Source organism: Oryctolagus cuniculus, chromosome 13, assembly GCF_964237555.1.
Source record: "Oryctolagus cuniculus chromosome 13, mOryCun1.1, whole genome shotgun sequence".
NCBI classification, from domain to species: Eukaryota; Metazoa; Chordata; class Mammalia; order Lagomorpha; family Leporidae; genus Oryctolagus; species Oryctolagus cuniculus.
In genome coordinates, this window is record NC_091444.1 from 31367887 (window position 1) to 31390446 (window position 22560).

At 43.6% G+C, this 22560-nt stretch overlaps 1 protein-coding gene across 1 annotated transcript in view; it reads right to left on the reverse strand.

Annotated features, from left to right (window-relative positions):
• ESRRG (estrogen related receptor gamma) overlaps positions 1–22560 on the reverse strand; it is a 656681-nt gene that overhangs the window by 633461 nt on the left and 660 nt on the right. The gene's annotated exons all lie outside the window — the stretch shown is intronic.

Here is a 22560-nt window from a genome sequence, read left to right on the forward strand (position 1 = left end):
CAGCTATGTTCACACTGTAGTCCAAAGCAGAATGGAGACAGTTAGACTCACTAAGTAAACGTAAGGTGCACTTTGTTTCACAGGATGAGAAATCACAGACTTATTGGCATCTTTCAGGGCTCAGGGTTCACTCTGACTGTAGATCAGCAGACCCAGAGTCAATGCGGCGGCAGCTCGCCAGGAACACTGGTGCTCCTCAGGGTGGGATGCACCTGTCACTTGTGCATGCAGGGGCTTAAGGCTTCACACAGAACTGTGACCTGCCCTCTGTGGAGGGGTGTGTGGCACGTGGGGAGTGGACAGCACCACTGGGCTGCTGAGCGAGAGGGTCTCTGTGCAATACTGTGTGCCTTCCTCCAGTTTTAGCCAAAACACAGCTTCGCATTTATCCCTACCTGTGTGAAAATTCTCCACTTGAGAGAAACTAAGTCCAGAGAGGGCAGCCTTTGAAGTCTGTTTTTCTATCTTCTCCTCCAGACTGAACCATGTAGGGAGAAGCATCTTTCAGCCTACGGCCACACCACCCTGACCGCGCCCGATCTCGTCTGATCTCAGAAGCTAAGCGGGGTCGGGCCTGGTTAGTACTTGGATGGGAGAAACATCTTTCTTCTTTGTGTCTCCAGAGCACACCAAGTGCATGCCATATGACAGCCACGTGACTGGTGCTCAATGAGTGTCGGTTTACATGAAGAGTCTCATGCATGCACGTTCCTGAACACCCCCTCCCTGCCTACCCCATCTTCCGGGTTTCAGCAGAATAGGTAGGCAAACTCTCCAAAATGTCACCTGCAGAGCCATCTGTGATCTGCAAATGGTCCCTACTCAACAACCCACCCACCCAATAACCACTCTATTGCATCTCCCATGCTCGTCTTCTTATTCACTGTGCTCCACTTTCACTATCCTTCTGGTGCAAAAAACGCCAAACATTTCATATCCCCTTTCCTTCGTAGCACTTATTGTTATCTTATATTTAGTATCTATCACTTACTGATATTGTTCACTGTCTCTACTAATATGTAACCTCTAAGAACCCCTTTGATCTGTTTCATTCACCACCCAGCACCCAGAGCAGTGCCTGATAGTAGATAGTCATCCAATATCAAATTGATCAATGAATGAGTTTATAGCATGCTGAATTCCAATCTACAGACTGATAACTTTTGAACATATTTCTCAATGGTAATTTTTATTATAAATGGATGTAGAGGAAAAGACTGAATGAAAGATTTATTAATGTGTTTTTTCCCTAAGATTCTGATCTCACACTCAGCCTGTTAAAATGTCTAGAGTCTGTGTAAGTATTATAGATAAAATAGATTAAGATAGGTACTTTTTCCATTTTATGGATATAAATATCTTAATTATCTTGAGAGGAATGTATTAAGCCATCATCATGGATAACAGTGATTGCTACTCGGTCCTAACTCTGGTTGTCATCTCATTGGCAAGTTCCCAAATAGATCATAATGATTTGCTACTAATTCAAACCAAACTAATAACAATTCATGAGTTTCCTGATGTTCTTCAACAAGTGAGCTCCTGTAGTATCTATTGGACTTATGGGCAATACTTCATCTAAAAGCTAAATGTTTTGACTGTAAAGATGCCTATTTGAAATATAAAATGGTAATAAGTAGAACAAATACCATGTCTTATGAATTTACGAGGAAAGCAGTTCTCAATAACCCCTCCATATTTTAACACCCATGCTGTCATAATATTTTACTTAAGTCTTATTTTCTGTTCTGATTCTGACATTATTCATGAAGGACAGAAAATAAAAGGAATCAGTCACATGTTACTGAGAATGTGACAACCAGGATACTTTCTAGTTGTAAAGACAGTACAGGCATACTTAGGGCTCTGCTTTTCTCCCTTCAGCCTGGCTGCTTGCCCTCACCTTGGACTACCTTCCTCATTGATGTCTCTGCTGACTGTCTCTCACCCCGTATCACCCCTTTGGATTGGTGGTAGCTGTGGAGTTGGCAAGAATCTCTACTACTGGATGAATTAGAAAATCTGGAGCCTTGAGAATGGGACATATACTAACTCACAGTAATCATAATCCTGGGTTAATAATAATAATAATCCTGGGTAAATCATTAATCTTATTAAACCTAAATTTCCTTGTCTATAACATTGGTACTTAAAGAATGTTTAATGTGTAGGACTTTTAAAATGCTTTGTAAAAACAAAAATGCCATATTGTTGACCATTATTAACATAAAGGACAGATGGACAATAAAAGTAGTATAGATAATAAAAACATTGGCTGAGTTCAAACCCTCAGTCTGGTACCAAGCAACTCTGGAACCCTGAAAAGCCACATCTCTTCTCTGAGCCCCAGTTTAGTATATGTATGAAGGAGATAATATTACTTCATAGAGCTTTGTAAGGATTAAATGAAGGTAAATGATTTAAAAACTAAATGAAATTAAACAAAATTAAGGTCTTACGCTTGGTAAGCACCCCTTAAATACTTGACATTATACTATTTGTTAATAAATCCATTTCCAGGTGCTGCCTGTGAATGTGGCTTTCCTTTGACCAAACAAAAAACCTTGGGGTCTTTAATCTCCACAAATTGACACATACCTTCAGCTTCTCTGGAATGTTTTTTAACTCTCAATACTTCCAGAGGGTACTTATAGAAAGCAATTTGTGAAATAATTCAGTTTAAAAGGTCAAGCAGATGATGCATATTTAATGTTTTACCAAAAAGTTCAAACCTCTTTATGTTTCACCAAACGTTGCATTGACCTTGCCTTCATAAATCTATCTTTGTCTCTGTAAAGCCTTTATCTTAAGAATCACCCTAATCTAGGGACAGTAGCCAGAAAATGTTCAGTGCTTACAATGTGCCAGACTTTGTTCTAAGCATTATGCTGGTAATAATACTTTTCCAATGCTCCCAGCAACCATATACAACAGGTATATTACTTACCCCATCATCCACGTGGGGACACTGAGAAACAAGGAGTCACATGAAATAAGCCAGTCCAAAAGGGACAAATATCATGTGTCCTCCCTGATCGATGGCAACTAAACGAGCATCTAAAATGATACCCATTGAAGTGAAATGGACACTATGAGAGACAATGACATGATCAGCCCTTGTCTAGACTGTTGAGGAACAACTTACTATTTTATTCCTTTTAGTATTTGTTGTTGTTGTTGTTGTTTTTGCTCTGTTTGTTCTACTTAATACCACTGGTTGAACTCTGTAATCAATACACAATCATTCTTAGGTGTTTAAAATTAACAGAAAAGTGATCTCTGTTAAAAATAGGAGTGGGAATGAGAGAGAGAGAGAAGATATATAGGTCGGCACATGCTCACTTGGACTTACCTCCAATGGTGGAACTAGAAATGTGCCAGGGGATTTCAACTCAATCTTATCAAGGAGGCATGTACCAATGCCAGCGCACTTGGTAAAGTGATAAGTATAAGTACATAACCGATCAAAAAGATAGGGTAAGTGTCGAAGAGATTTCACAAATAAGACCAGTGTAAGCAAATAATGAAGGATAGAATCAAAAGGGAGAGAATGATCCTGCAGGGAAAGCAGGACACACAGCAGACTCATAGAATGGCAAACGCCCCAAACAGCACTCCGGCCTCAGAATCAACCTTGGGACATTTGAATCTGGCTAAAAGGCCCATGGGAGTCTCACAGGCATGGAAAGCCATAACACGGTGGCAAAAACAACCTAAATGAAAGATCCTGGTGAACAAGACCCCAGCGGAAGGAACAGGCCATCAAGGAGGGAGGCGCCTTTCTCTGAAGGGAGGAAGGAACCTGCACTGTGATACGGACTTGACTAAACAAGTTCAGAGTTGGTGAACTCAAGGGGCTTCCATAGCCTAGACAGTTCATGGCAAGAGCCTCGGGGGATTGCTGACATCATAAATAAGAGTGCCAATTGTTAAATCAACAATGGGAGTCACTGGGTACAGTCTCCCCATGTAGGATCTCTGCCCTTAATGTGTTTTACTATGAAACTTAAAGACAACACTACTAGTCGAACAATACCCTATACCTTGTGTGGTTGTGTGAGGGCAGCCTGTTGAAATCCTTGCTTAGTGTATACTAAGTTGATCTTCTGTATATGAAGGTGATTGAAAATGAAACTCAATGAAGGGCGGGATGGGAGAGGGAGTGGGAGAGGGGAGGGCCGCGGGAGGGAGGGAGGTTGGGGGTGGGGGAAGCCACAACAATACAAAAGTTGCACTTTGTAAATTCACATTAAATTAAAAAAAATAATAACTCACTGAAAATTCCACTAGTAAAATGGTTAAGGGAAGAAATCAACCCAAGCAGTCTGAATCTGGATCCTGGGCTCTGAGACACTGTACTGCACCTCTTCACACAGACACCAGCAGTTTTAAGGTCTACATCCAGCCTGGCTACCTCTGTGACCTAAAGTTACTGAATAGCTGGCAGATGTACACTTCGTACTGTATGGACCTAGCCCCAGTCTAGTCATGTCAGGCATAGCCATTAAAATCTCTACTATTGAGCTTTTAGTCACATGATGCTCAATTCTGATTCACATCATTAAGACTGGCCCAAAGAAACCACGGGCTCATTTAAGTCACCCACTGTCTACTCTGTTTACATATCAATAGGGGTTATACAATATTACAAAAGAGAATGAATCACACATACAAAAAATGCATGCAAACAGGGAATAAACACATTCCTTAGCCTCAATTATTTGCCTGTTTCATGTGGGAGTAAGGTAAATACATGTCATTAAGATATTGATATTTTTAAAAGATTTATTTATTTGACAGGCAGAGTTACAGAGAGGGAAATACAGACAGGGGAGAGGGGAAGAGGGGGGAGGTGGGGAGGGAGTTCTTCCATGCACTGGTTCACTCCCCAAATGACCGCAATGACCAGAGCTGGGCGGATTAGGAATTAGGAGCTTCTTCCGAGTCCCCCATGTAGGTGCAGGGGCCCAGGCATTTGGGCCATCATCCACAGCTTTCCCAGGCCCTAGCAGAGAGCTGGATCAGAAGTGGAGCAGCCAGGACTCAAACCAATGCCCATACGGGCCGCAGGCAGAGACTTCATCTACTACACCACAGTGCTGACCCAGATATTGATTTCTTGAGGTGGGCATTTGGTGCAGTGAATCAGATGACACTTGGATACCTGCATCCCATTTTGGAGGGCCTGGATTCAATCCCGGGTCCGCTCCTGATTTCAGCTTCCTGAATATGTACAGCCCAGGAGGCAGTAGGTGATGGCTCAAGTGCTTGGGTCCCTGCTACCTGAGAGACCTGGACTGAATTCCTGGCTCCTGACTTCTGCCTGTCCTAGGACTTTAAGGGCATTTGGGGGAGTAAACAGTGATTGGAAGCTTTTTCTCTCTATCACATATAAGTAAAATTACAGATTTCTAATAAAACAATAAAGATGATGTATCCAATTTGAGGATTAGAGTGAAAGAAATTCTTATCCCACTCTGGGTTTATGAAACTAAAATTCATTGCTCTGCACAGAGTTCAAACAAGGCCTCGCACTTCCGAATTTTAAAGGGCTCACATCCCAAACCCTTCCCATTGCTTTTATAGACCTGGATTTGTCTCACCATAGACAGAAGCTGTGTGTGTGGTTACAGCTAAATTCAACAGAATCAAAAATATTGTTCTACCACTCTGATTTCACAAAACAATGGTGGCCCTTCAACAATAATCCCTTCAGACACATGCTGTGAAAATAACCCAACAACAGACCATGGCAGGGTCTGAATTCCTCTCTAGATCTGTCCTAATGACCCAACTTCCCATACACATTAAAAAAAAAAAAAGCTACAAAGTAAATAGTACAGTTTACGTTACCTTTGTATCTGCCAACTTTTCCCTATGAATGTATTCTAATTTCCTTTGCTTCTGCAACATGAAGGCCATGGTTCATTTTTATAGTATGATGTCTGGATTTTTCTCGAGGCTTGGCTGGCTTTGATTTACTTAGAAGACAGTGTCCCTTGAGCCAACATTATGTGATTTTTAAAATAACAGAAGCATTATTTGAAACAAAGGTTGGATTGGAAAGTGAAGGTAAGCTTACAGTTTAATTATATTTTGTGTCATAGTGTACCTTCTCAGCCAGGGATTTCAAACAACCTAGCATTGAGCCACAACTCGCCTTTCCAGTTTTCTGCCACCTCCCTCTTCCCCTATTACTGGTATGGGAGAGATTGTGTGGGTGTTGCAGTTAGCTGGATCATTTATTCACAAACATTTACTGGGCAAATATTATGTATAAGTTACAGTGATAGATACTGGAGATACAATTAAAAAGATGAACTATAATAATAAGTACATGTTGCTGCATTCTTTTGAGGGGCTCTGAATCTAATAAAAAATAATACATACAATAGTAATTATACATCATACACACAAAGTGGTAGAGATAGGCTTTATATATGGAGATGTGTTCTCCAAGGGTCCTCACATTCAAACTCTTTCCCAACCAGTTCTCTCCCCGTGTTCATGATCTCCATGACCAGCTTCATCACTCACCAAGGAACACAGGGATCAACACTGTCACCTCCCTTTCCCTTGTCTGTTATATGCAATTCTAAGTAAGTTTGAGTTCATCTCCATGGTCACATTCCTATTTCAATATATCAGTTATCTCTTGCTTGAGCTATAAGTCTAGCATCATCTACTTGGCTATCCCTCAAATTCACTCCTCACAGTAGCCAGAATGAATCCTTCATTTAAAAAAATACCTGATCATGACTTCTATATCTCACTAAAAATGGCTTCTCATTCCTCCTAGAATCCTTAGCATGGTTGATTATGTTCTTCATAGTCTAATCCTTAGATATGCGACCTCATCCTGGACCCCACACCACCACCAGTACCTTCACTGAACCTGGGTGTTACTTGGTCCTCTCATATATCCCAAACTCTCTCTTAACACAAGGTTTTGAGACACTTTGCTCTCTGTGCCTGCAATTCATTTTTCTCGCTTGGTTAATTCATCTTTCTCTGCTCAAACATACTTCTATGTTGAAAGGCCTCCTTTATTCTACCAATTCCCCATCAAATTCTCCTAGTGTGTGCTAATCATCATGTCCTTGTCTCTTCCTCATGGCATTTATCAAAACTTTGATTTTGGGATGGAATCTGCGGTACAGTGGGTTAAGCTGCGACTTGGGATGCGCACATTCTAAACCTGTGCTGGTTTGAGAACCAGAATCTCTGCTTCTGACCCAGCTTCATACTGATGCATCCTGGGAGGCAGCAGATAATGATTCAAATGCTTGGACCCCTGCCATCCACGTGGGAGACCTGGATAGAGTTCTGGGCTCCTGGCTTTAGCCTGGCTCAGCTATGGATGTTGCAGGCATTTGGAGATTGGATCAGCTGATGGAAGATATCTGTCTCTATCTCTTCTCTGATGCTGTTTCAAGTAGATGAAAATATTTTTTAAAAAGTGGTTTTAAAAATTTTAAGATACTTTTCTTTTTATGTTTATTTATTTCTTTCTTTCAAAGGCAGAGTCAGAGAGAGAGAGAGAGAGAGAGAGAGAAGATGTTGATCAATCTTCCTGCTGCTGGTTCACTCCCTAAATGGTCACAGTGCCTGAGGCTGGTTCAGGTTGAAGCCAGGAGCCCAGAACTTCATCTCAGTCTCTCTTTTGGGTACAGAGCCCCAAAGACTTGAGCCATCTTCTGCTGCTTTCCTAGGCACATTAGTAGGGAGCTGGATCAGAAGCAGAGCAGTCAGGACTTGAACTGGCATTCCATTATGGACTGCCAGTATTACAGGTAGTGGCTTAACCTGCTGTACCACGATGGTAGCCCCAAACATTTAAAAAAAAAAAAGCTGCAATTTCACATTTGTTTGTGAGTATAGTTGATAAATGCCCAGCCCTGCTATTAGACTGCAAAATCCATAAGGGCCAAGACCATATTGGCTTACCATGTGCAGTACTTAGCACAGGTATTCCATTCACTGGAGTTTGCAGAAGAAATGAATCATAATAAGTAAAGCATGACAAAATTTGCCTGTGAGTGGGCTGGGATAATGTCACAGCAGCGGCGTGTGGTAGATGTTGAAATGTACATAACCATTTATCTACAAAAGGAAGTATGAGCAGGGACACAAAGAAATGAAAGTCTGACATCGTTCAGTACAACTGGAGCCGTGAGTGTGATCTGTTTTGGGGCGGGAAATAGTGAAGCATCAGAAATGAGGCTGGAGAGAGTCAGGGACTAAACCACAGAGGACCTTTTGTGCTCTGCAAAGCAATTTGGACTTTTGCCATGGGAAATCACTGAAGGGTTGTAAAAAGGGAGGAAAATGATGATCAGATTTGCATTTTAGAAAAATCACTCTCCTGGTGGTGTGAAGGATGACCTTGATAGGTTGATACTGGAGACAGGGTGACCAGTTAGGAGATCAACTAAAGTCCATGTGAGAGACGATGAGGCACAAGCCAAGGCAGGAGTAGGGGATTAAATGGAGCAGGTAGTTTTGAAAGACATTTAAGAGATAAAAATGTCTGGCAATGGAGATTAAGGTAAAATAAAAATGCAAAATATCTCTCTCAGTTCTCCGGGCATCTAGGAGGGTGATGAGGCCATTAAACAATCGAGGGAATACAAGATGAGAAGTAAGTTGTGGGTAGATGGCTGAGGGTGGTTTGATACCCTCTGAAGCTCAAGAACTGAGAGCCAGACTCGTGTGCCCGAAGGAAGGTTGCCTTCCAAGGTTCTTGTTCCTATTCTTTCATTGGGTTCCATTTCAGTTAAGCATATAACCACCTCCTAAATGGCCACTTTGGCCAGCCTCCCTTGCAGCTAGCTGAGGTGGTATAAGTTTATGACAACGGAACAAGTGCACAAGAGTATAATCTCTGTGTTATTTGTTTAAAAGAAAATTGTTTGCCCCAGATAACAAGGAGCTGGGTTAGCTTCAGTTATGCAAGTGGATGGCAGGAAAACAATATGAAAAATTTAAAAGGCCAATGAAATAGATAGTCCAGACCAACCATTCTCATCACTGGACCATTCATGTGAGAAACAAACTTTACTCATTTAATCCACTGTGAGTTTGGAGTCTTGTTTTGAAACAGTTTACTTTGTGCCCTAAGTAATACAGACTTTCAAGTAGAACTACTCAATGGGAGGCTGTCTATAGGAGTCAGGGCCTCCACAAAAGATGTATGGATTGACAATCAACAATGGATACTTACTAGCAAGTAGACATTAGACCAAACCATGGAACTAGCACAAAAAGAGAAGAAAGGCTTAGATTTGCAGCCTAGCTCCACCCATGATTAGTTACAGGATTTTTACTAAGTTACACTTACTAGTCTGAATTATAAAGGCCTGTAAGGAAAGACTTGTATTATTTAAGGTAACTCTAGCTACCATAGAAGATAGATCCCTGCATCTCAGCAGCTTAATACCACAAAAATGTATTTTTCATTCATACAAACCTAAGGTACACACTCATCTGGACTCAGGGTCCTTCAACGATTATTATGTTCTCTCTCCATAATCCACAGTGGAAGGGGCACTCGCACTTCTTAAGCACTTTAGCCTGGAAGTGACACTCATATTTTATTGTGGAGAACAATCATTTGGTCCCAACTAGATGTGAAGGAACCTGGGAAATGTTGTACCTCTTAGTGGTTATCTCTGGCAGAAAAAGCTATATGAAGGGTCTTCAAAATGTTCACAGACAATGCCCATGATGAAAAAACTATGCATGGGTTTCAAAATTTACACCAAAATAAACTTACACTAATTTTTTTTATAACATGTCTGAACAGATCAAGTTTGAAGCATGTTCAAAGTGTATCAGAACTGTTTGTACTACAGAACTGCAGAATCGGCTGCAGATGAGAGAGAGTTCAGTGGAACTTTTAAACAAGTAGAATCAAGATTCAGACGTGTCTTTCAAGAATTGTAATAGCAGATGAAACATGGCTTTACCAGTATGGCTCTGAAGATAATGCAATGGCTACTCATTTTTCTGTAATTCATGATGTAAAAGGGAAAGCTGACACTATTAAATTCCCAGGGCCCTCAGTTCTCCAGGGGTGGATCAAGTGGCTGGCATCATTGATTACAAAAGTGTCTAGAACTTTGGCATTTATGCGAAGATACAAAGTTTATAGTTTTATCTTTTAGTTCCATGTTTCCATGAACTTTCTGAAGTGCCCTTGTGCAACAGAAATGTGCATGAATCTTCAGTGAGCAGCAGCAGCGGTAGTAATTGGCCCTGTTTTTTTTTTAGGGTGCAAAGTGTAGATGAACAGATCATCTACCCAACAGTATAGCCTGTTGAAGGGCCCGCAGAACTACTCTCACCTTCTTCCTTGTTGGCTCTCCCACTTCCTCTATCCTAAATACACTTCTGCTGTGTCCCAAATAGGCCTTCTATTTCTCCAATTTCTGTGTCTTTATGTACATTCTTGCCTCTACATACAAAACCCTTTTCTACTTCAGCAGTTCTACTTCTACCCATCTTTCAACACCAGTCTCAAAGTCAGCTCTGGGAGTAAGCTTTCTCTCAGTCTTCATGACCAAGTTAGACTCTTTGGGGCCCACCACAGTGTTTCCAACCTCCTGATTCACGGAATATTTGTGTGCAAGATGTGTCTTAACTCTTTCCAACTGCCTGTGCACCTACGATGTCAGCTCCCTGAAGGCAACAATTGCACTTAACTCCTCTTGGTTCAAAGTGATTAAAAGAGTAAACTGAGTTTGGACTGACTTGAGCTTAAGACACTGACACTTAGAGGTTTGAGGTCTGTTCACAGTGAATGAGGAAATAAACAATTTCCTCCCTGAAAAAGAAGGAAAAATGCAGTTTGCCTCCAGCATTGAAATATTCAGGTGATGAACTCCTGATTTACTGGGATACTACTGCATTTCTTTATTTCATGTTTATAACCACGAGGAAGCATGTGTAGAAATAAACAATAATGCAACAGATCTTCAAATAGTATGACACGGGGCCAGCGCTGTGGTACAGTGGGTTAACGCCCTGACCTGAAGTGCCAGCATCTCATATGGACACTGGTTCAAGACCCGGCTGCTCCACTTCTGATCCAGCTCTCTGCTGTGTCCTGGGAAAGCAGTGGGAGATGGCCCAAGTCCTTGGGCCCCTGCACTCACGTGGGAGACCTGAAAGAGGCTCCTGGCTCCTGGCTCTGGATCGGCACAGCTCCAGCCATTGTGGCTAATTGGGGAGGGAACCATCAGATGGAAGACCTCTCTCTCTCTCTCTCTCTCTCTCTGCCTCTCCTTTCTCTGTGTAACTCTTTCAAATAAATAAATCTTAAAAACAAGCAAACAAACAAAAAAAAAATAGTATGACACCTAAGAAAAACAAAAACTTTGAAGAGGTTGCCTCAAGAACTCTCCAGGGGTGGAAATCAAGGTGGTGATGTGGCGGTTTTCTGGGTAATTTGATAAATGTTAACAATAAAACCATTTTAACCCATCCATCAGGTGAACACACCAGTCTTGAGTTATGTGAGCAGTTGCCAAGTCACTCTGTTCTGTTTAAATACAGCCACTGCCTGAGGGGGAAAAAAAAACAAACTGGGGGCAGTTGGGCTTAGGTAACCCACTAAGAATGCCTAACTTTTCCTTTTTCCAACAAATATCTTGATAAAAGCTGACCAGCAATATACTGGAAGCATCTTCAACAAATAATCGCCTTCTACATACCCAGCCAAAGGTTAAGTGCCCCTCAAGTGATATGCAGCCTTCAGTCTGCAAACACCGGCGTGTGATCCCCACTAAACACTGTCCTTCTCACATAACAAGCTCCAGGGTGGCCTCCAGGTCCCTGGAGGACACTTCAACAACTCTTCTGCCCTGACCAATTCCCAGCTGAAGAGGTCGGAGACACATCCAGGGATCTATCCCACGTCTAACTTCATGCCCAACCCAAGGCCTCCAAAGATTGCCCAGAGCTGATTTATATCCTGGGACACTGGATCTGGGATTAAAATCTTCTCACTGCTTATCTCAGACCCCAGTGCTCTCTCGAACACGACAATAGCTCTGCACAGGGGAGGGACATGCAGTGTGATTCTGTTTGTCTGATATGCTCCATATCTCCACTAACACCTGGGTACTGGTACTTCCAGGGGTCTCCAGATTTCATTGAAGTGCTCTGTATAGCACTAGACCTATGAGTGGTTCTTTACACAAGAAACGCTCTGATAAGCCTGAAAGCATCATATACCATAATCCCCTCTCAGATATTCACAGTACACATTAGCACCTACGAGGCTATGAAACCTCCAATAGCAAAGAAGTCTGTTGAGCTCATGATTTCACAATTGCACTTGTCTACAAGAAAGCTTTTAGCGTAAAACACCTACTCACAGCTTGCCCCCACTGACTAGTTTGACTCCATGAGGTCAGAAACCACAGTTTGTTCATTACTATTCTTCAAGTGCTTAACATAGCATTTAACACATTAATAAATACTTGATGAATATTTTGTGGGGTATGGTCCCACAGAACTGGCTTTTAATGCAAACATCACACGTGGAGCATGTGATTAGCCAGTGATTAAGACATCCCTGTTCCACATCACAGTGCCTGGATTGGATTCCCAGCTCTGGCTCTTGACTCTAGTTTCCTGCAAACACAGACCGGAGAGGCAGCTATGATCACTCAAGTAAATATGTCCCTCCCACCCACACTGGGAACCTGTATGGATTTCCCAGCTGCTGGTGTTGGCCCTGCCATTGTGGGCACATGGGAAGTGAACCAGTGGATGCGCGTGTCCCTCACCAAGTAAATTTTCAAAAATTAAGTATACATACTTAAATGGAATATTTCAGATAAGGACAACAAACTGGGAGAGCCCTTTGAACTTCTTATTTAAATCCCAGTGTGTGAGATAACCATTAACAGAGTACACTGATCTTGTATTACATGTGGTCAGAAAGCATCTCCTTTCCTATAAAATTACCTTTGCTTCAAGTCAAACTAACCTAACCAAGTATTTCAAGATATTTGACATGTAGAACGCCAATGCCTAACATTTCCTGTGTATCAGAATCTCTTAAGGATGTTACTGAAAATTCTGAGTCCTGATTCAACTTTTCTAGAGCAGGGCTCAGAACTCTACATTTCACACCAATAACCCAGGCCAAGCTGGTGGCAGTGTCCAGGTGGCATGAACCCTCAGAAGGGCTGAGAAGGTGTGGCAGCGGAGCCCTGGTCATGGCACCAGGGGCCTGTAGTTGACGCCCAGATTTGCACCTTCACTAGTTATGCAGTCATGGGCATGATCTCTTAGCCTCATTTTCTCCTCTTGGTGCGATTCATATTACATTTCCAGACCTACCTTCCCCGCTACCTGTCTACCTACTTCACAGCACTGAATAGGAAGGAAAGCATTTACAAAACTCTGCCTTAAAATGTAGCAGGTAGGCAACATGTGTTGTTCAGTAAATCTGCAGTTGTTTTTGCATTCTAAAGAATTAAACAAAAACCATATCACAGCAAAGGTTACAGCACAAAAAGCAGCTCTACTAGTTACTTAATATTAAAGGCAGATAAATACGGAGCTGGACCAACTGTTAGCACCTTTGTCAACAGCCTACCAATCTGTTGAGCAGTGCATCTGCTTATGGACCTGGTATCGGTCAAATGGTGAGTGAGGGTCAAGCTATGTGACACGGGCCATAACAGAATATCAAGATGTTTCCTCTGTGCCAGACCTTCAAAGAGCAGACTCTTCAATCCTAAATAGTCAAATAGCTGATTAATGTGGACACGTTTACTAAGTTTCTTGCTAATCAAGGAGACTAATGAATAATAATCAGCCATTGTTCAAAACTTAAAATTCATTGGAAAACATGCAATGATTATATCGTACTGTGCATATTTAATTCTCTTGTCATTCATGAGGCCCTTTTGGAGCCTGTAGTACTCAAAGTAACTGTTACAACCACACTGCATGAGTATTTTGGAAGCACTAAAGATTGGGCTGACCATTTCCCAATTCCGTGGCATGTTCTGAAGCCTACCTGGTAGACCTGATATTACTTAGTGTTTAGCCTTTGTACATAAGGAAAAAAATCTCTTCCTAAGAGATAAATTAGAGGTATCCAACTTGTATGTTTACTGTATTTCTCATTAATTTACATTATTTCCTTTTGTGAGCTGGTTTTGCTCATCTTACTGATTTCAACACTTATATTTTAAGGGTTTGTTTCATGGCTTAAGTGCTCTGTGGGTACCCAACAAATCTCAGTGGCTCATTGCTCTGTGGCTAATGCTAGCATTAAGAGAACTTTGCAGAACTAAATTCTTGTCACAATGTTTATTTCCTATGTGTACTATTGCCTTTCTGCTTAGTGTTTATGATCTATTTTCTTTGCCCATGTCCTATGTTAGCAGTAACAAACTTGATTGATTTCAGGGCTTATGTAGGTAAACAGTGAATGAATCAAGCCAAACTGGGTGATCAGGTCAAAAGATGACACTGATGATTCAGTGGCCGCTGACTATTGCCATAAGAGGATGCAGGAAATCAGACCAGGGTTGCTAGATTTTCCACCATTTCAAGAGAAGTCTGGCATATAACAGGCACTGAATAAATACTTGTTGAATCAATTAATACAGAGATTCAGACTGTCATTGAAAATACATAGTGTGGGCGATCCCATGAGGCTGCCTGCTTAGCCCATACAGATCGCCTGACTGCTGGCAGGCGGTGGGACCCCCAGGCGCATTTCCCCCACACCCACCCTCTGCCAATCAGGTAATGTGACCTTCAAGCTGATTGGAGAGGCACATTGGTGCCAGTGTCGGTTCTGTCCTATAGAATTAGTGTTGCCTTGAATTAGTTACGCCCCTTCTGCCTGCCCTTTTAAAAGTGTATGTGGCTGTGAATCAAGATGGACATGTTCACCCAAGCCTGTCTTGGGTGCTTCTTGTGGGAAGAACACTGTCACCCTGTTTGCCCCGACAGTGCAGCCTTGAAGGACAAGCCACAACATACTTTTTAATTTTGAACAGCATAATGTGGTAGGTAAGTTACAACGTGGACCCCGGAGCTGGATTACCTGGGCTCAAACATCAAGCTTGGCCATTCATCAGGTATATGAACCTGGGCAAGTTAGAGAAAAAGCCCGAGTCTCAATCTTCTCACTTGTAGAACTGGGAAAATAATAGTACCTACCTCATAGGATTATTTTAGGACTGAATTTTTTTAAATTTTTATTTATTTAAAAGAGCAAATGAGATTGACTTGCAAATTTAAGACATCTACATTTTTTTTTAAGATTTGTTTATTTGAGAGGCAGAGTTATAGAGACAGAGAGCTTCCAGGGCTGGGCCAGGCCAAAGCCAAGAGCTTCTTCTGGGTCTCTTGCGTGGGCTCAGGGGCCCAAGTACTTGGGCCATCTTCTGCTGCTTTCCCAGGCACATTAGTAGGGAGCTAGATTGGAAGAGATGCAGCCAGCACTTGAACCCCGGTCTATATGGGATGCTGGCACTGCAGGCAGCGGCTTAACCTGCTATACCACAGCAAGGGCCTCAAAACACAGTTTTAGCAGTCTATAGTATGAAACAAACTACAGCTGGGGTAGGCTGAAACCAGAGGACAGGAACTCAATCTAGGTCTCCTGTATGGGTGACAGGGACCTGACCACTTGAGGCATCACCTGCTGTCTCCTAAGGTGTGCATTAGGAGGAAGCTGGATCAGAAGCAGAGTTGGGACACTAACCCAGGCACTCTGATATGGGATGCAGGTATCCAACTATACCAAATGCCCACCCAAAACTTCATTTTCTAAATCTTAAAACAGTCACTAGTGCATTCAAGTGCAATATAAATATGCAAACCCACTAAACTAATAAAACACATCTATTACTCCATTTTAGCACCACCATGACTGTGTGATGACAGTGTTACTCCACGGCTGAGGAAGCTGGGTTTCGCTCAGGCTCTTTCAGGAGTTCTGCAGGATGCCAGCCCTGTATGGACGCACTGGCCATGCAGGAGCTCCACAAAGGGGCACTTACAACATGTCCAGTGGTTTGTCAAGGGCCCGTGCCATGAACTGACACATGAAGAAATCCCGTCTGAAAATCAGAGGTCTCTAAACCAGTGCTCACCAGCAGCCTCCTTACCCCAATAACTAACTAACTAAACAAAATGAACACCTGATTTAAGCCACTGTGTGGGATATTTTTAATTAATTTTCCCTAAGCAACCAATTTGAGATACCAGGCAAAGTTTTATAAACATAATTTATATCCTTACTCTTTTGTTCCTTTTTGTTTTAAAAGTGTTGTGCAATGATTTAATTCCTCTTGCCTCTGACTCCAAGACCTTTCTCCCAGGAACTTCACAAGCGTGTGATGTGACTCCCCAGGACTGTGTGCTAGAAATTTGTTCAGTTAGGAACACCCTGCCAATTTTTGCTTTGATTTTCCTGGTTGTTGTTGGTTTAAGGTAGATCCTTAATGTTATTTAAACAGAGGAGACTCTTTGAAATTTCTTGGTAGATGCATTTGATAATGATAATTTACAAAAACAACAACTGTCATCCTGAGATAAAAGATCTCATTCACTGGGGTAGACACCTTATCTGAGTAACTCAGGACTTCTTGGAATAAAAAGGTCAAGGGAGCTCTGGCCCTTGCTGTTACCTTCTATTGACTGACAGCAGTAACTTACATACTCTGTGATCACCTGAATTCGATTATGTTCTTTGGGCTTTACAGAAACCTTCCTTTTATTTAGAGTTTGCAGTAGAACATTGTTGTGGTGTTTAATTTAGTCTTCTCATGCATGTGGAATGCATATATTGTTAAAATAACCATTACTAAGTTGGAATTCATCAAAACTTAACACTTGTATAAGTTGTAGGACTCTATCAAGAAAGTGAAAACAGTCCACTGAATGGGAGTTAAGATCAATATTTAAAAATCACGGATATAGTAAGGATCTAGCAATCAGAGTATGTAATGAACCCACACAATTCAACAACAAAGAGACAAACAGCCCAATTTAAAAATGAGCAAATGCCCTGAATAGACATCTCTCTAACATACAGAAGACATCTTCAAAAAGTTCATGGAAGGTGTGTATTACGATAAAACTATGTATGGAATTTAATATTTTTGCACCAAAATAATCTTAATTTTTTTTTTTGACAGGCAGAGTGGACAGTGAGAGAGAGAGACAGAGAGAAAGGTCTTCCTTTGCCGTTGGTTCACCCTCCAATGGCCGCAGTGGCCAGTGCGCTGCGGCCGGCGCACCGCACTGATCCGATGGCAGGAGCCAGGTACTTATCCTGGTCTCCCATGGGGTGCAGGGCCCAAGCACTTGGGCCATCCTCCACTGCACTCCCTGGCCACAGCAGAGAGCTGGCCTAGAAGAGGGGCAACCGGGACAGAATCTGGCGCCCCAACCGGGACTAGAACCCGGTGTGCCGGCACCGCAAGGTGGAGGATTAGCCTAGTGAGCCGCGGCGCTGGCCAATCTTAACTTTTAATTTCCTTTTTCTTAAACTTTTCGAAGTATCTTCATGCATAGCCTGTAAGTACACAAGAAAATGCACGTCATTAATTACAAAAATATAAATGAAAACCACATGAGATACTACTAACACACACTCATATGGCTATCTAAAAAAAAAAAAGCAAAGCATTGATGAAGATACAGAAAAATTGGATCTCATCTATGTTTAGGTGGGAATATAAAATCACAGCTGCTGTGGAAAGCAGTCTGGTGGTTCCTAAAAAAGTTATACCCAAGAGAACTGAAAACACACATTTAAACAAAATGTTGTACACTAATGTTCACAGCCGCATGATTCACAAGAGCCAAAAAGTGGAAATAAATGAAACATGAGCCAACTAACAAATATGCAGACAAAATATGATATATCTAAACCATCAACTACTACTGGGAAGCACTGTGTTAAGTGAGAGGACATAGACACAAAAAGGCCACGTATCATATAATTCCAAAGAAAGGAGAAGCCCAGAATCAGCAAACCCATAGGGACAGAGAGCAGAGAGCGTACTAGGGGAAGAATGAGGAACTGCTGCTTATTGGGTTTGAGGTTTCTTTTGGAGGTGAAAAATTGTTCTGGATTTGGATGAAGACGATAGGTACATGTCATTATAAATGCGGCAAAAATCTACTAAAGTGTATGGTCTAAAATGGTTAAAACAGTGACCTTTATTTAATATGAATTTTACTCCATTAAAAAAAACTGGTTTAAAATACCCAGTAAAAGAAGCAGGAAGCTACTTTTTCCCATGCAAAATAATTTCATACAATTTATCACCCAAATGATTTTAAGGGACACAACACTGCTTCTAGATGAATCAGCAGCTGACCATGTCTCTTCATTCTCTTTATTTAACTGTGTCACTTATCAATAATGCTGTGCTCCCAAATGGCATTTTTGGTTTGCAGTTTCCCAGGTGAAACTTCAGCTTTTTTGATTTTAAATTTTTATTTCCAAATGTTGCTCGTCAAGAGCTTAGCCAATTTGGCCGTCACTGATTAATGAATCTATGTGGGAACCTTCTCCCCTCTAAATTATATTAAAACGTTTAATTCAAAGTAATTGAATAATAATTACTTTGGAAAGAGGAGGGATGATTTTTCAGAATTCAGCAATTTGAATCTTTCCTTAATGTATGTGAGATACAGGAGTTGGAAGCAACAACGTATCTCTGATAGTAAAACCTAAGAACAAAAAATAAAGACTAATTACTCAGTATGCCTCCTCCCTGTAAAAGACATCTTTTCTCTAACAAAGAAATACTCTAAAGACCATTAGAATGTTAGCAACAAAATGCAGTTTAAATAAATGGGTAGTATATACCACGTACCCCCAAAGTTAATTTTTCTGAACTGCAAACTCCTACCAAGTAGGTTGTACAGGCAGAAAAGTTGAAGAGAGTTTACAAGTTGGGGGTAGAGGGGAATTATTTAAATACATAATTGTTAAACCAGTTGGTAGCAGATTCAGAGAATTATAAAGACGTATGTTACAGTTACATGTAAAATTCTGAAAATAAGTTTCAATTTCCAAGATACAATTCCCTAAAGTTGTAGTATTTATCTAAGCTGTAATTTTTAAATTTCAAATACATTTCTACATAAAAAGTCATGTTTATCTTTTATGCCATGTCTGCTTAAGTGGTAATATGACCAGGTTGATTCTGAACAGGTTGGGGGGGGAGGGGTGGGCATGTATCTGAATACTTCAGATAAAAAACAATGTCACTTTCATCTTGAGCTGTGTCTAAGGCAAGGCAGTTTTAGCCAGAACTACCTGGAGAACTGTGGCAGGAGGCATCTTGTCCTACAGAGGCCAGACATATCTGCTGCAGGTGCTGTTATTGTAAGGAAACTTGAGACATACAGAAACTGAAATCAGCTCGCTGAAAGTGAACAAGAACCTGGTGGAAACAAATGCCTTTACTGTGCGTCAAAGGTGAGACAGAGAAGAGTACAGGAGACGCCACAGGTCCCCTCAGAACTCAGTGGTCCAAGTCCAAAAATGCCAGCCAGAATACAGACCTGAATAGGTGGCTAACATAGTCCCATGATCTGAGAGTCCCAGTTCTTCATTGGAGGGCAAATGAAGTGACACCTGGAGAGACCTAACTGGAAAGCATCGAGTGGCCTGAAACTCCCCTTACAGCGGAGCCCCTCAGTTGTTCTCCGGGTTCTTGGCAATCCTGTCCTCTCCTACCCCTCCACCCCCTGCTAATTTGGGTATCTGAAAAGTCTCAGGTCCTTGCTTGGAAATGTGTGAATTTAATGAGCAAATGAAATCTCAGATGGAGACTGTACTTAGTTGCTAGTCCTTACTAGTTAGCTAAAGAAGTCCCTAGAAGGGAGAACACCCAGGTTAGCAATAAGCATTGCTGAATGAAGAAAATCTGGGTTGGAGGTCAGAACAGACAGGAAGAAGCCAAGGAGACTGTTCCAGCTTTCAGGGAAAGTCTGGTCATTGCCTTCATCCATACACACACACCCAGCACAGTTCTCTACTCCAGGAAAGGTTTAGCTTGGGAAAGGGAGAGGGCCGCTGGGGTTGGCTAACAGCCCTTTTAGTCCCTAGATGACCCAGCCACAAGGGTAGAGGAGCTGAGGGATTACAGGTGAGGCTCAGGAAGGCAGGGACTGGTATACTCCAGCAGGGAATTTCAGGGATCCTAAAAACTCTTGGTCTGGGAGGGATCGAGCAGATCATTCTTCCCATATACACACAGCATCACAGTAAGTGCCACTGGGCCACTGTCAGGTGTTCATGCTCTGATGATTCATAAAAGGGTGGCCATGTAAGAAGGGCAAGGCCTGTGCATGGGTGAACACATGCAGACACCGTAGCCAAACTCAGAGTGCGTCACCTGCTCTCGGGGCTTACAGACCACCCGGCTGAAGGATCTGGAAATCTTTCTTGCGGCTGCTTTCCAGAGTCCTTGAAAACAAGCTTTTTTAGAGACAATTTCTTCTTCCTTCTCTAACTGACGTCAAGACAAGCAGGCCTTCCAGATCTCTGCCACCACCTCCCTACACACACACACACACAGTTTCTCTTCTGCTTGTGCCTGGATGCTGGAAATGCCTTGGCTCATACTGAGAACAACTTCTTTCCCAGAGCACAGACCTGTGGGTGAAGCCCCCAGCGGCCTAGCGACCGTGCAAGTAGAGGCCAGGCGCGAAAGGACAGACCAGAAAGGAACCTGCAGCGGGCCCTGAGAAGCAGGATTCCCGTGCAGAGCGCAAACCTGGGCGCAGAGCCTAAGCAGGGGGATCTCCCCTGATGAAAGGAGGGAGTTTTAGGACCTGGTCAGAGGCGGGGTGAATGCCCTACTGGTTCACAGAGCAGCTGCAAGCAGAATGAGTTAGGCCAGCACTCTTCTCCCACCACCAACCCAGGAGCCCGGTGCGCTGCGCCCACCTCCAGGCCCCTGGGTTTATGCCCACGCACAAATGTTGTGGTTGCAAGGAGGGCGCACTCGGCCTTCACCCTTACGCAGCACCTGAGCCAGGCGCGCACGGGTGAAACCCTGGGAACAGCCTGCGAAGGCCCAGCCATCCTTGGGGTCACCTGGGAGCTGCTCTCCGGCTAACCCCTTCGCTGGAGAAAGATCAAGCTGTTTTCAAAGGGGATGAGGAGAAACAGCTGGCGGTTGGGTCATTCTTTCTCAGCGGGCTTTTCCTTTTATCGCACCTTTGCCTTCTCTGCTTTGGTCTTACTGTATGCATTCTTCCTTCCTTTCGTCCCCCTTTAAGGCTTCAGAGACCAGCGACTCTGCGAACTCGCGGCAGCACAGCTGAGCGGCATTTACAGTCGGGATGGGGTGGGGAGGGAAGCCAGCCCCCAACACTCAGGGTCAATGCCAGGGGCTTCTGACCACGGAGTTGTGTGAAGTTTCACATTTACCCCTCTCCCCGCTTTGGCTCACGAATAGCAGCAGGAACTTGCTTCTGCTTGGGATTTTCGCAAGCTGTCTTGGGCGGGCTCTGGTGAGACGTTGGGCAGCTCAGGGCCAGGTGTGGGCGCCTCTGGTCCTGTCTGAACCAGACTACTCCTGCACCGTGAGCTCTGCAGGGAAGCCGGGGCCGGCTAGGCGTACCCTGCGCTCCACCCCCTCACCCCCGCTTTGGGAGCCCGAGAACTCCAGGTGCGCACCCCCTGGGGAGAGAGTCTCCTCCGTGCTGCACTGGCACGGACAGGACCGGTGCTAGAGGTTCGCCCCCGACCAGGCTATTCGAAAAAAGCCGCTTGAGCTCTTACTGGGGGAAGGAGGGGGTGCAGACCGAAGGGGTTTATAACCAGGACATCCCGTATTCAAGGAGAAAGTGGTGGCACTTGAGAAGTCGGCGAGGGCACGGGGCCCTGAGAGCTACAAAGCCAAGCCTAGCTTTGTCCCTAATTTTTGCACACCCCCGCAGTGAGGTTTTCCTTTTTGGCCAAAGGGATCTGCGCTGGAAGTTATTTCCAGGGGCAGTCTTCGCCAAAGCCCGCACTCCCAAAGTCGTGTCCCGATCCGGGCGAGAAAGGGCCCCGTGACCCTCGGAGCACCGGTCTCCAATCCGCCGCAGCGCGCCGGGGAGGAAGAGCGAGCGCCCAGCCGCTGCTACAGCCGGCGCGCGCAGCCGTACCCGGCGCCGAAGCCGCGCGCCGAGAGCGCTGCGCTCGCCCGAGCTCTGGCACCTCGCGGGACTGCCCTGCTCCCCGCCTCCTTGAGGTTTGATTTCTAAAACACTGAAGCATCGTCTGCGGCTCTGGCATTTAGAAAAAAGGAGGACAAGGTCAAGCCCCAGGGCCCGCCGCTGCGATCCGCTCGCACCTTTGCTCGCGCCGTACGCGAGTCCTGTCCGCCGCCGCTGGATACCGGCATCGCAGCGCCCCCGTTTACCTGGAATTTGGGCACCGAACCCTGACTCTATTTCCGGCCAGCCCCAGCCCGCGCCCACGTCCTTCCTCGCCCTTTCCCTCCTTTCGGCCCCGAGGCGCCTCCGGGACTTTTGATTAAGACCGATCAGTCCCCGCACCGC